Source organism: Watersipora subatra, chromosome 4 (genome assembly GCF_963576615.1).
Source record: "Watersipora subatra chromosome 4, tzWatSuba1.1, whole genome shotgun sequence".
Classification (NCBI taxonomy): domain Eukaryota; kingdom Metazoa; phylum Bryozoa; class Gymnolaemata; order Cheilostomatida; family Watersiporidae; genus Watersipora; species Watersipora subatra.
In genome coordinates, this window is record NC_088711.1 from 38,618,686 (window position 1) to 38,631,912 (window position 13,227).

The 13,227-nt window shown below is 36.8% G+C and overlaps 1 long non-coding RNA gene across 1 annotated transcript; it reads left to right on the forward strand.

The window, feature by feature from the left end:
- The first annotated feature begins 63 nt into the window (after positions 1 to 63).
- Positions 64 to 11,734, forward strand: LOC137394823 (uncharacterized). The gene is made up of 3 exons (XR_010978382.1): positions 64 to 212; positions 9,049 to 9,139; positions 11,677 to 11,734. It is a non-coding gene; the product is annotated as an uncharacterized lncRNA (long non-coding RNA).
- The last annotated feature ends 1,493 nt before the right edge of the window (positions 11,735 to 13,227 follow it).

Below are 13,227 nucleotides of genomic sequence, written 5' to 3' on the forward strand. Positions count from 1 at the left end.
GTAAAACCACGGTTATGGAAGACCAAGCGAGTCATACTTAACGCCGAATACCGACAAGGAGATTCCGACAAGTTGGTGATTTTTTCTGAAACTACCGATGTGATTACCGCTGCCTATACTCATGATGTTGTGTTAAAACTGCTAAAAGAGTTCTGAATAAATATCGCCGAGTGATTTATTCACTACTAATGGACGTGATTTGACGCTATTTGGTAAGAAACCTCAAATTGTTGATCAGTTACAAAACTGCCTTACACAAAGCCACTGCACACTCGCAGACCTGCGAAAATGGTGCCCGAAGGGTTGAAATCAACTTGATATCGAATAATGAATACCATATTTGCCTTGTGGTGACCGATTTAACTCATGCACTAGTATAAGCCCCTCTGTGGGGCTTACAGACAATTTAAATCAGACGGAAGCCCCTCATTGGAGCTTTTTTATATTATGTGGTTTGGTTCTCTTTTTGTAGCTACAAGTGAATGGATTCAAATTTTCTTGGTTCAAATGCTTAGTATGGAGACTATTGTAGTGTGTGCTCATGTGAAACTGACAGTAAAGGATTCTTATAAGTATTATATATATATAGCATTTGTATTCATTTCATGTGAAACGTTAATTGCGGATGATTCCCAACGTCTATAAGCACACAAGCTCTGAAACGCGCTCGTAGAGAGCATACGAATTTCATCGCATCCGACGAAGACTTGCCTTGTTTGGCCTGACCCATTTTGTGAGCAGCTGTTTGAATGGCTTTTGTTGATACAAATTAATTATGTTCAACCTAAAATGAATTACGTAGTGAATAAGTTGAAGACTCTTTTATGAGAAAGAGATTTTGAGGTGATTCTTTTGTGAGCAGTACATCATGTTTATGTTACACAACTATTTATTGTACTGACTGAAAAGAAAAACGAAGTTGCAAGTTGTCAGTCAAGACTCAATAATCATTTTTTATTTACAGCATGAAACTTTGTTGAGTCCAAAAATAATCCATCAGACAACAAGCAAAGCAACCTTTTCACTTCTAACATTCCTTGCAAATAAACATAATTTTCAGTGATTTGTCTGCTAATATGTTACACAATTCTAAGAAAATTTATCTTTGCCAAAATTATTTAAGCATTGCCAAGTGGAAGTAACTTTATGCGGATCCATGGTCTATTCTAGCAAATACATGTAGACTAATTATTATGACATGACCATGTAGTAACTGTAATTTTTAAATTCTGTAATTTATCTAATTGTGATTTTTACAATTTGATATAAATGAGATAATCTCTCTTCGAGTTAAATTCAACAACAAGATTGCATAAAGGTTTGGAAATTTTTTTGAAGGTGCATCCCCCTTTTTCTTATTTTGTAAAGAGCAAATCTGACAATACAACAATCATTTCAACGGGTATGTGAACTGACTGTTTGATATAGCCGCGTAATTGCCTTTAAGCTGTATAAATCATCTATGTGAGAATTTTCTGCAAGTTGACAGTCTCGGTTACGATGGTTGTTTCTTGTGTCATTACTGACCAATGCCCCAGATGGGCGCAAACTATTTTTCTAATTGCAAAAGGAAGATTTGTTTAGTAAATTGACAATGTCATATAAGCAAGCTAATAACAATAACTGAACACTTGATTGTTTTGTTAATTATTTGTAATATCTACTGTGACAAGCAACGACAAAAACTGAGCCAAAGGTTTCAAAAGAACAGTGAATATCACACTGTATTATTTAACACTGTTTACGAAAACCTACAATAGGTGTTCTCATCATTTCATGAACAAAAAATAAGATTGTTATATATGACCTATTGTTAAAGGTTGACTTTCAACAAAATTCACATTACAGTTATTTGATATCAAAAGATGCACCATGTCTTATTCTGTTGTGTTGTAGGTGCAAATTATATGGGAATGTGATTAAAAGCTTTTAAAAGCTAAAAAAACCAACAGTTAATTGCAGCCACATGAGACCGCCGTAGTCTGAATTCTCTTTCCAAAGCGGCTCAAATGGGACGTAGTTGTTACAGGATGGTTTCTGTTTACACTTTCATGCAACCGCATTCGTCGAAATATTTTCACAAATATATTTCACACATTCAATAAAACCAGGTCTATTGTTCTTACGCGTCTATTTTATCGTCATTGTAATGCAGTCACTTTTAGCTCTGATATATTATAACTTACCGTAAAAAGTCGTTAAACTTTCTATCCTTAGTTCGAAGGCGTACATATCATTGTCTGATAATCATGACGAGCCTGTTGGTCACATGTGATATTCGAAAATTGCTGCAAAAATTATTTGCGAAGTATTGGGTCACATGATCAGATTACGACGTGACGATTAGATCAAGCCAAAACAAAATTGAAAGTAGCGCGCATCTATATTTGATATGGGGTCTTCGGTAAAACCCGAAGTGTTTGTCATAAACTAGTGCTACGATAAGTTTTATATGGAGCTTTTTATCGGCCTTTCAATTCACATGAGAACATCATGTAACAAGACAATAACCAAACTGTCAGAACTACGTCAGAGAAATAAACAGATTCCAATTTACGGCGGCTTTTTGTTTTTGAGCTTTCAAGAGCTTGTAATCACATTTCCACATATTTGGCACCTACAACACAACAATGTAAGACATGGTGAATCTTTTGATACTAAATAACTGTAATGTGAATTTTGTCGCAAGTCAACCTTTAAGACTAAAACTAAAGCTTTGGAGGCTAAGCTGCTTTTCATCAACAACAAAAACTTCAGCTTTTTAAAATTCACTCTCAGGGTCGTAGAGCTCACATGTGTGCTATACGGCTCTGTTCACGTCTACACATACTGTTGCAACAATAAAGCTATCTCTCCTTGGAGCAGACAATTCCACTTCTCCGGTAACTTTTAACTACTAAACAGCTATGGCATTCGTTAAAAAGTATTAGTCAGCCCAGCTTATAGCTCTATGGTGACAGTTTTGTCTTATTAATAGAAACACACATGTAATAGATTGAAGGGGAGTCTATGGGTGATCGATCCACATGATGCCACACTATCACAGTATTATCCAAGAATTGTATTTCAATGGGATTATCGCTCAACTGAGCAGTTACCGGTGTATCTTAGACTCGCAGCTTACAAATTTCTTACTCATCAATACTCTTTAAGGGTGGTCAGTGGTCACGTGAGAGCCGAAATGAAATAAACGACACAAAACAACGTCGCTGTCAGTTGTAAACTGTTCAGCCGAAGACATTTCTGGCTGAAACGAACCATTTCGATCCTGCTCAAAATTTTGTGGTCGAACCCTTGCGTTTATTGGCTGGTTAAAATTCTACCGAGCACTCGTCACATTTCTATTTACGTGCGTGTGAGCAAAGATAAATAGAAATGGGACGATCTTTTTATTTGGTTAAATAAACAACATCAAACAATTTATGACCAGGCTCTCCCGGACTTGTGATTGTGTTGCATGAATGTAAGATGTTGTGCTTGAGTTTTGCATAAATGTTAAAAAATGGTTGTGGTTTTATTTCCTGTAGAATATAAGTAATGTGTCATACTCATCCTGATGAATAATCGTTGCCTGTTTTATTTATGTAAAACCACAGTACTATGATGAAGACTGTTTTTGTTTGTTATGTACTCAGCATAGAAAAACATTCATATATTAACAAAAGGTATAATTTTGTTGATGGAAGGTTTGGCAAAATTTTTCTATCGAGTGATTTATTCTGAGCAGGTGAACGATCTTCTGATAAGTCTGCTGTGTAATAATAATTAATAATTGTTCCTCAAAGTTTTTTGTTTACAATAGAAATATTTAGTTTAAATACATAAAAACTACCAATGAAACAGTGTCCTGTCTCCATGCGTATGGTATCTAGGAGGCGAACTGACTTCGGATGCCATGTGACATGTGGCTTAGCCGACCCAAAGTAAACTAACCTCCAAACCTAAGTCAGTTCGGTCATTGCGTGACCACAGCTTTAGCGTGTCACCTTTGCAACATTACTAAAAGGCTGTGTTTCAAGTAAGCGAATCTATTACTGGTGCACCTTCCATTACATCACGTGGTCCATACATGCATACATAGCTGAGAGGTTCTATAGAGGTCCGAAGGGCTATACAATATTACATAGCCTTTTGCAGAGGTCTCTCCAAAGTCATTCTGTTATCGAAGATGTCATTGGCAGCTGACCAAAATTAAAGTAAAACAACCATGATAGTTAGTGTAATTAATATAGTTATTCAATAAGTTAAAGCAATGGTAAAATAAATTGTGGCAATATGTTACAATGCAATACTGTTAGCAGCGGATGACATTCAATCTATATATAAATGTGAGCGTTAGTCGGTCGGTCCAGTTGTATACGGATAGTTTTAGTAATAAAAAATTCGCTTCGCAGAGGATTTAAACTTGCGAAGATTGTAATCGCAAGTTTGCAAACACGCATAACTAACCACAAGATTGTGATTTTCGGCCATCTTTTTTTCGGTATCCGTATTGCGATTGTAGGTTACTAACTAAATGTATATGTAATTTTTACTATTAACTAATATTACCATTTGTTTCATTTTTATAAAGTCATTTTAAAATCCATTACCTCTCTTTTAATGTGACGTTTCAATTTCAGATGTCCTGCTACATTCCTATTTTCGGTTTTTTATAAAGCAATCGCTAAATCTACAAAGTACCGTGGTGTGCTTCATTGCTATACATTTGTACTGGTATCGTCCATAAAAACCTTTTCAATAGTTTTTCAAAGTAGCTTCTGCTGCAGCAGTAACCTTTGTATACACACGTTTCTACATGTATATAGTCACTGTTATTAATAATTCAGCCTAGTCATGATTTTTATTTTATTTTTTCAATTAAATAGTGCAAGTGCTCTAGAATATTGAATATCAGAATAGGATGAGGTTAAGCACTTTACAAAGAATCACAGCCATCTTTGGTACTAAGAATGATCAGTGCTTGTCCAATTACTACATGAATTATGATGTTATACTTATTTCTTTGGCAATTAGGCTTATTTGTGCTGTTTGTCCGAGGTTGGAAGGAGCAGAAAAGCCTCTGACCTCTTGTATAGAACGCACTAGAGTTTGCGCAAGCAGAGTGCCTCAATAGTTTAATAACCTAACCAGGATGGACAATCATTTGTGTCGCTTTGGTTGTCCACTAGTTTATTGAATGATTCATAAGCAGTTTGTTTGTGTGTGTGTATGTGTGCTCTGGTCACTCACCCATTCCCATACACGTCGCAAAGTACTGGCGACAGCACCGCATGCTATTAGCGGTGAAATGGGAACCTATGCGCCGGGTACAGCCAAGGACCCCTGATAGTTGCAGACGGCCTCGCAATAGTTTAGGGCTGTTCAAATGTCGCAAAATGTCGCAGGCAAAACCTTCATGTAATGCTCGTACAGGTGAAGGTCACCATTATAGAAACGGCATGGCGAGCGAACATTTTATGTGATTCTTCGATTATGTTTAGCGATGTAGCTTATATGTGAACATATGCCACCGAGCCTAGTGCCGCAAGCGTTTTGCTGCGCAAGTTACCGCCAGAGTTTCGAAATCGATATGTGAACCAGGCTTTAGTATTAAGCTGCGTTCAGATCAGCCATTGTGCAGAGGCCAAGTTCGATCTGGGAGTGGGTGATTTTGTCCGTTTTTTATTTGCAGGGTCAGATAACTTTAGCTGATATATTTTAGTGAGTCACTCCTTGAATTTTGCTGACTGTTTCCTACAATGTTTTTAGTGAACTTTTTTAGCAAGCTGCCTGATTATTTTGCACTGCTCATCGCTAATAATGGATAACCATAAGGAGGACGATCTTTTGCTAACATAATGTGCTTCAACTATTATAATAACAGCAGTTTTCCGGGTTGCTGTTACTCATGAGTGAAGCTATGACAATAGCATACACAGGTGTGAAGACAAATATGGTGTTCATATTAAAGCCTGATTTCCATATGACAGCACAAGGCCGCGACGTCCTGCGTGCGTAGGCCAGCTGTGATATGGAAACTTCAACACACGATGATAGCGCGACGTGCGTACGCTAATCGCAAGGATCCAACAGAATGGGTCCTTGCGATGGGTGCGCACGATTATGTATCCCACAATACACCGCTAGACCTTGTCAACCCATCCCATAATTCAAACGGAGGGCTGTTTTCCGAAAAAATCTGTCTCTCCTACGAAAAAGTAAGGAAATTATCCACTCTGTCCAATGCAAGCGTGGTGCCTACGCGCGAGATGGAAACACCGCATTGCGGCCTATAAAATGCATTGTGCACGATCACTGGGCTGCGCACGATCATTGTGCTGTCATATGGAAACCAGGCTTTAATGACACTATGACTCACGGTAAAAAAGATGTCATTGGCTACTCAAATAGAATATCGGCTTTGAAAAAAAATTTTCTCTTTGGACTATATCGGTATCAGGCTTGTTTGCGCTGTTCACACGATACGATTCTCGGTCAGTAGAAAAATTGGTCAGAGAATTGACCCAAAATCGGCTGCTGTGACCGCAGCTTTAGTCTGTTAGATTTAGCTTTCTGCTTTTAGGAGGAAACTTATGTTATGCAAAAGCTATTTTAACGAATATTGTTGGTTGGTCACATCGTGTATCTGCTCTAGTAGGGCAGTGGTGTCAGGTTTAATGCTTATTAGTTTGTTGTAGGGGCTTAATAGAAACTGATGTTTTTTTTTCTTCTCTAGAGGGTATTCTCAGTAGAAGCATATATCTGACTTTAGCTCATTTTTGGCAATTGTTTCCAGTTCTAATTTATTGCAGCTTCAGTGGTAGTGTCTGCCTTTGAATTTTGAGCTAATATAATCGTGCATTGTGGTGCCATTTTGTGAAGCGACCAGCATTTGTAATCTTCAGTTACACACCCCATGAATACTTGTCATTGTGAAACAAAGGAACTCATCATGTTATTCAACTTCTATATTAGTATTTATGCATCCTGTCTTAAAGATGTAGTTGCGTCAAAATTTAAGTTGATCTTAAAAGAAAGCATTTTTTTTCTCTATCAGTTGATATGTTGTTTGTTGTGTTACGCGATCGCATTGCCAAGATATTTGAAGATTAAAACCGAAAAAATCTGATCACCGTAAAAACGCTCAGGCCACAAAAACGTGCCCAGCCTCGCCAAAAATGATGTCACGCGTTTGGCAACCTCTCTCTATCTCTCGTATTCACATCGGCTATTTGCGATACAAGTCTAGTCTTACGCGGCTCTATTGGCATATATCTTATTTTGTATTTGCTCGTGTTGGCTAGAATAAAATTTTAAATCCTGCTACAGATGCATTATTATGAATGTTTAAAAGGCCTCAAATAACGAAAATTGAAAGTTTGTTCTACTCACTTTCTCCAAATGTTGTGTAAACATTTGGGTCCCGACTACCAATTCTACCGGTCTACGGTAATGCTGTCTAGTCACTTTATGCAGAACGCGGTCTTTGTATCAGCACAGTTTTGCAGCTACCCATATAAACGATATACAGCCTCCCATAAGCCCCGCCCACATTATGTCGCCTATTACCTACGTACTAGTTTCTTACTAGTATTCTTACCGAATGCTAAATAATTGAAATAAGCAAGCCACCTCTTTGAAAAGAATATAGACAGGGATAGAGTTTTAAGGATGAGAAGTCTGCTGCAAACTAGATTTGAACTCACATTCTCCAGTTCTGCGGACACCCATATACCATATCCGATTCACTACATTATTCTGCAAATCATGTTTTGCATTATCTTCAACAATATTATTTTATTATATAATTTTTACAAGCAAAAATATTTTCATCTCGGCATAAAGCTTTTATTAAAAATCTTCATCAAGTCGTGGCCACTCACATAGTATTAGCTGATACAATAAGACAAATTCATCTACTGCAACAAACTCAAACAAAACATCTTCCAGCACGCATTCAAGTCTTGCTTTCTCCTTTATAGCAGTTTCCACACTGACAGAGCTTCTTCGGCTGGTGGGACGACATAAACATTCTGTAATCAGTAAAACAAGTAAATGTAAACAAAGAAGATGCAATAAATATGTCATTCATAGATATGTCATTCTAAAGCGTATCCATTGACAGCTTCCAAATTGGGAGTTAAATAAATTGCGAGTGTAATTTTAAAAACGAATAAACATTTAATAAAGGCACAAGTACGCCAAGCCAACGATTCGAAGCTTTGGTTCTGGAAATTAAAGATTTGCAATGATCAATCGATTTTACCCACTTCCTACGTGTGAAAATAATTTGTAATCATGACTCTAATTTACCAAAGAAAATTCGAAAAAAATATTATAGCTAGGTAAAACGGCAGATAAGCTATGAAACGATGATTGGAGATAGCAAAGAATTATCATTTTATTAATTAGTATATGTATTTATGACTAAAAAATATTACATTTACTAAAGTATAGAAGACTCTAAGTTAATTTACCTCCATTCTGTCTTCTTCTGCAGCAAAACGCTGCTGACACCTGTCAGCTTTGGCCATAGGCTGTCTACTCTAATCTTTTACTAAACGTTGCTCAGATAACTCTGAGTAGCGGTCGCTCGAACTTGAAGCCATTTTAAAACTATGTATAACTTAGTAATTGTTGAAACGCGTTGAATCAGTAACGATGAGCATGAATTCTCTAGCAATGAGAATCTTCGAGATCACAGACAACGCGTTTTACGAGTGATAACATTTATTACGGTCTATATAAAAACTTCGCGATCGTGATTGGCTAACGAAGCGACCTCATATTTATCGCTCGTGGTTTCGTTTCAGAAAACAAACTAGTTACGTCACGAAATTGGCACCCGCTGGAACGTGAGCTTTTTAAAAGAGGGCCTCATTCAAACGCATATATCTCTGGACAGGGTTGGTCTACAAAGACAAAAATGGCATCAAATTGTAGCTGATGTTTTAGCCTTTTATGGGTCCTAATTTCATTTTTGACGCAACTACATCTTTAAGAGTATTATACACCTCTTACATAACCACTCATCCCCTTTTATTTAACCATTTCTGATGTGATTAGGAAACAGCTTTCTGGACTCTTGCTAGCTAGCCTGGGCATGGCTCTCGTGGTGGATATGGAGAGAGAGCCTGGGACACATAGCGAAAAAAAGGTAAGATAACTTCTGCAAAACGAGCGACATATGTTACATATGACACTCAGACTGATACTAATGGAAGCGTGTCGTTAGATTCGTATCTCCCGATGTATTAGATGTGGCGCGTTTAAAAGCTTATTGTCACGGTAACGTGACTTGATCTAGTAAAAAGCGCTATTTTTTTGATAGGCTGGGTGGTTACGAAATACCTCGTTTGATAATAAAACGATAGGAACCATAGGCTACTATTCTCTTGCGTTTTCACGTTAGCAGTTTCATTTCCTATACTGATAAAAATGGAGCCATTCAAAATTCATCTATCAAAGCTAGGCATAGTCACACTGAGACCAAAACAGTCTCAAGTTTTACAACATATTATCGCAGGTTTTGACCAATTTATAGTTCTTCCTATTGGCTTCGGAAAGAGTATTTGCTTTCAGATGGCACCGTTTTGCAGTGGTAGATCCGAGTTGTTCATAATAACTGTCGCGAATAATAATACTCGTGAGTAAAATAAAACTGAGATTACTTTTTACTAGATAAACTTTTCTTTACTAGCAGCGTGCAATTCATTTTTGTTGTTCTATTGCTGTTCGTTTGCTATGTTTGTATTGTTATTGTGAATTTTTTTTATTCAATTGATTCAATTTTTTATTATAATTAAATCAAAACATAATGAATTGAACATATGAAATAATATAACTGTCGTTATTGATTTATTATGCAACCAACATTTCATACTTACTAACCAGCGTTTGTTTGCTGCCAATTCAGATTAAAAATAATACATAATACTCGCGGAGATCATAAATAAGACCGTCACATGATACTCTTTCGGAAATAACCATTGTGATATTAGCGACTTCAGAAGTCGGCTTTTAGAGTTGTCTTCCCCGCGTGTTGCGATGTGTCCCAGGCTCTCTCTCCCAATCCCCACGAGAGCCATGCCCAGGCTACTTGCAGATTTATTATTCCAACTTCCTAGCACCTGCTATTTTACTGCTTAGCATAAATGTTATCTGCTTCCTTGTACTTACTCGCTTACTGCCTAGGAAGCTTTGCAGCGCCCAATCGTCTGTGATCTACGGATGTGACGATTGCCTGACTGATTAGGCAAACATATATAAGCCTGTGTAGATCAGAAACAATTCGAACTCCATATTTTACTCACGCTCTACGTATCACTCTGCTCTTGTATCACTCTTTATATTTTTAGACTTGCGCAATGAGCATCGGCCATTGACTTGATTAGCCTTCATATATTTCATGTTTTTGCAATTGAAAGTTTGAATTTTTAATAAATATATTCTGTTTTAAAGTTTTTTAACTAAAACAAACCAGTCTAATTCTTGACATTAAATCTACACCTAAAATACAGTCCTTTATAAATTCGCAAATCATAAACCAACTACTTGAACCACCAATCCAGCACTTATAGTTAATAATCCTTTAAACAGAGGGTCATTACAATTTCTATGTCATCAGTGAACTATTCAATTGACAAGTTCATTACTGAAGCAGCATGTTTGTGGTGGTTGTAGATAGTAGTTTGTGATTTTGCTGCCAGCAACTTTCTAACAGCAAATTGTTTCCAGCAAAACTGTTGAAAATCTGAGTGTATTGATTTTAACTATATACATTGTATAATAACCGCAAGTACATCACTAACTTCCATACTATACTCCACACAAGTTGCTTGTAAAACTGTGTATCTCATAACTGAATATTGTAAGATGGCAGATCTCTTCATGAGTGTTTCTATTGTATTCTCAAAAATCTGGTTAATCATTGATTGGCTTGGTTTGCTGAGCATCAGTATATTTGTCAGACTTATTATTGTTGGCATAGGCCTGAAATCCTCAATTGCTTTATTTGTTTTCTCTATAAAACATGTTATAATGGAACTCTATACATAACAACCCAAAGGTAGACAAATGTGTTTTATTTTATAATTTTAAAAGTATAGTATTTTAAAAGTCTATGATTCTTCGTCTTAACTTATTAGTATGCTGGACTTGGTAGATGGCATCGAAATCTGCAAGCAAACACATTAACAATCAAATATATTACAGAATAGGAGAATGTGTTCTAAAAATGGTAACTACCCTTGTTGCTAAGCTCGCACCTATTTTTTGGATCAGCTTTAAAATGGCTTTTTTGCTAGAAAAACAGCAATACTGTTTCTAGTGCTTTTTGATTCAACTTAACTAGCCCATGTTTATTACATTTACTGTGACTAGCATGCTCACTTATCACCACTTGCGACTCTACCACATGCCATTCAGTCACCTAAATGCTGAGTATTAATTAATGTCATACGGCAACCAGCTTTATGGATGCAAAGCTTTTATGTGAATTTAATAATATTTTTAAAATTAATTGCTATTAAATCTAAGTGGTAAGTACAATGGCTGGTTTGGAAACTTTGGATAAGTTTTGGCACAGTATTCCGATGTCACTCATGAAAAGATCCTGAGACCTACCGAAATTTATTAAAAATAACATTCTTTGCAATTGTGTTATGCAATTAAAACGTGATTTTAATGACACAGATGGCTCCTGCCTCTACTTCTCTCATCTAAACCAAGAAAGAGTCATGTAGAAGGTGACAATGACTTCCATGATGATTTGAAATCAAGCGAACAGCTGGAAATCGAACTGTCAAGGTCTGGCTCGAACATAGTGGAGTGCATCGGTAGGTAAATATGACCAATATTTCCAGGTTTTCTACAAAACAAAATATCTGGCACACATTGCAGCCTCGCTGCATATGCTAAACTGCATGGCTGCTCATATTGTGGTGCATAATTTGGGTATATAAATGTATTTTGGTATTAGCTACTTTCACTTATTGTTAGTGTATAAAGCAGATATACAGAAAGCAGAGTGGCTTGAAATAATACTGCAGCAGATCAGCGATATGTAGTTAAATTTATTTTATGGTTGATACATATGCTTTTTATAATAATATTAGCATATGATATTTATTTAGCAGGTTATGAGGTACAGAGCTTAAAACTCAACTGCAATGACTGCACCAGCTTTATAGCCTCCTGTCCAGGTTTACGCATCATCCCCTGATGCGATACTAATCAGTGTAAAAGATAGAGGTGGTATGTTTCCACCTCATCCTGTCATCACAAAGATATGTCTAGGCTCAGAACTGAGCATACGGCAGGGTGTCGACTTACAAGGAATCACTGCAGACATACACAAGCTGGTGGTCACTAAAACTCTTTCATCGGTTTTACAAAGCAATTTGCATCAGGGATTTCCATGCTCGTTCCACTGCACAGCGCAACGTTAGTTAAAATATCACCTCCAGATATTTCAGGATTATAATTCATCAGGAGGCTACAAAGGTAGCAGCTAACAAGGGAATCTCAGATCAAGGCTTAGCCGACTGGTCGTCTTTAGTCATGTGTAGCCTTTCACAGTATGTCTAGAAAAGTGTACCATTTGTCGCTTGTTTTCTACGAGTTTGCTGATGCTGTTTGCATAACACCCAAGACCCAACATTTATATTCATGGCAGACTGCAATCAGCGTACGATGTACCAGTGTGTATGCATTTGAAATCAGTTTGTACACCTAGCTATCTGACATGTTAGCCCATAGCATATGGCAACATTGATAATTTTGCAATATCTTTTGGAATACATTTGCATCAATATACACTTTTACTCGCATTTTTTATATGAAATATTCAACTTCATGTTTACAAATTTGCAGGGTAGGAAATACATAGTGTATAAGCGTTGTATCTAAAATTTGAAACAAATATCTTGTGTGCTTTAGTAGTTATATCAAATTACGTGTAGCAACAAAAATGTCTCTTGATTCTTTCAGTGTAAACAATGATGACTCACTTGCCTGACCAGCTGCAAGTGAACAAAGCATTGCCCTTCTGTCACAAAGCATGCGGTTATTCATGTAGGACATCACTGCTTTGCATTGCCCAGTCTCCTATAGCTAATAGGTCTTAAATATGCTCGTAAATGTCACCTTCAAGAAAGGGTAGTGAGCTTCAGCCAGCGCATTGGCATTTAAAATACACCAAAGGTCAAGCTGAGAATTAAACATGAGTAGCAGTACGCAGACCAA